General features: G+C 43.4%; 1 non-coding gene across 1 annotated transcript; it reads right to left on the bottom strand.

Moving 5' to 3' along the window:
* Positions 1–1,389: 1,389 nt before the first annotated feature.
* Positions 1,390–1,471, bottom strand: Trnal-aag (transfer RNA leucine (anticodon AAG)). Its single transcript has one exon. It is a non-coding gene; the product is annotated as a tRNA-Leu (tRNA).
* Positions 1,472–2,275: the final 804 nt, after the last annotated feature.

The following is a 2,275-nucleotide window of genomic DNA, read 5'->3' as shown; positions in this document are numbered from 1 at the left end:
TTTTAGTTTCAAGAAACTCTTTCAAAGGTTCCATAAACCTTAAATCAAGTTTTCCCACTAAAAACTGTAATGCGCACGTTTATGTGGGTTTGGACCACTGTAAAGCCCCGCGGGAATATGTTCCGGAATGACCACGCGGGGACAAAATAATCAAATAGAGCCAAAACAATGAGAAACGGCCTTCCGGAGTAATTTCATGAATTTAAATACCCATATTGCCAGTGTTGGAAATCCAAACAGTTCTGTGGCCACAGGAGGTCCCACGGAAACTTGTTCCAGAATGGTCATTCCGAGGATAAATCATTATACTGTTTTAAAACTATAAAAAATTACATTCCGGAGTAATTTGAGGAATTTTGGTTACCCATATTACTATGATTACATCCAAAATCATAAAAAGTGCTTTATAGCCGGAGCACATTCTCGGAATACCGGATTTCCGGAAACCAGATGAACCACTTCCGGTTCTGTTGTAATCCCATTGGAAGTGGATAAGTTCCTGAATCTTTAGGTGGTACGTGGTAATATACCTAGTAATAATTATTATTTATTTTTTTGAGCAATTTATAAGTAGAACCACCTAATTTAATTTATGTAATAATTATAAATACGCTTACGTATTCGAATTGGCACTATCTACCCGAGCAACGGCTGCTCTGATTATATTTCGGAGTCGGATAGCTGAACTTCGGCTTGACGACGCAGAGGCTGCTGGATAGCAAATAAGCGTTATCCTAAACGAGGGACTCGTCGTCACAGCAATGGTCTTTACGCGAGTTTCAAAAATTATGTACAGAATACTATTAACAAATCATGCCGCAGTTCCTGAAAGAATATTGAAAGAACTTTAAAAGCATATGCCATTGATAAAAATTTTGGGAAATATTCCCAATTTGGCAAACAATAAACAACATTGAAAAACAATTTGAGTGACTATTGCAGTGAACAAAAATTACATTGACCTTATAAGGGATAAATCGGTCCGCCTATTTCGATGCTTCGTCCAGCCAGACGGTCTAAAAATAGATTGACATCCTACCTAGGGAATGATGATACGATGATGATGATGGACGAAGCGTGATGGACGACAGGTAGTATAAGACATATCCCTGCTTTAAAAATTCCATAAACATTACAGTAAACCTAGCATGTTTCGCTTTTAATTGATGCCTTAAAGGCGCTTTCGAAAGACTTATGAATGGATTTACTATTTATTTTATTTCGCTACTATAAATTATCAAGGAAGTGATAGAATTCCTTTACCACGAATAATGAAACATAGGATTGTTACGTTACCACACACATTTCGTTACGTCACCCGACCCCCTTTGGCTTCTGCGAATATTTTCCAAATCCAAACATAAGCTCCCATACAGCAAAAATATTGTGTGGCAGCGGTGGGATTCGAACCCACGCCACCGAAGTGACTGGTGCCTTAAACCAGCGCCTTAGACCGCTCGGCCACGCTACCGTTGTGAAGTCGCCGCCACTCTCGTCGCTATCAGTGCGGCACCAGTGCCGATAAGAAAACTGTAGAATGTGGGCAGGTAGACTTAACGCACGACTCTCACCTCTCATCACAGACGCATTCTCTGCGTGGTGGATTCTCTGCCGGCCCATTAACAAGTAGTGCCGTACACGCATGCGTAATCACGTGTAAAGTGAGTTTAATTGTTTTCCACCCGGAAGAGGTGGCAGGAGATTTCGCTTGTTGGGCGCCCTCCAGCTGCGCTGTTTTCTCTCTGATTATATTATAGAAATCTGATTTAGGAAAGATCAGTTTTGTTTTAATATTGGTTCGAATTCGTGCTTCCTGAAACCATTAAACTCCACTGTCACACTAAACAACAGAATAAAACTAGTTTGCGCAGAATCCCACACTGCATCTCGAAGACCATCCGCCGACCTGCGCAGGATCAGCGCGTTCGACAGGCAGCTCTCGATCGGTTTTGAACCAGCGAGCGCTCAGTTCTCGACCGGTCGCGGTTCAACTCGGACATCCGAAAAACTCGAAAGCCAAAGGTACGCCGGATCGCGCGGCTCGCGTACCGTTCGTCGTTCCGTCTCGCTCGCACTCGCACTCGCACTACTGTGGCAGGAAAAATAACCCGAGAATCCTAGACCGAAAACGAAAGGAAAGAAAAAATATGGCGCCCCTGGTTCGCTAGTGATTAACCCCCACCCGAGACGAAAACGCGCGCGCGACGACGGGTCAGGCAGTGCCGAAAAACGTGACTTACAAGCTGCCTGCGTGGTGCTGGTTTGTTAAGTTCCG

This window comes from Sabethes cyaneus, chromosome 2 (assembly GCF_943734655.1).
Source record: "Sabethes cyaneus chromosome 2, idSabCyanKW18_F2, whole genome shotgun sequence".
Classification (NCBI taxonomy): Eukaryota; Metazoa; Arthropoda; class Insecta; order Diptera; family Culicidae; genus Sabethes; species Sabethes cyaneus.
The sequence above is the reverse complement of the archived record's forward strand: the minus strand, read 5'-3'. Positions and strand labels throughout refer to the sequence as shown.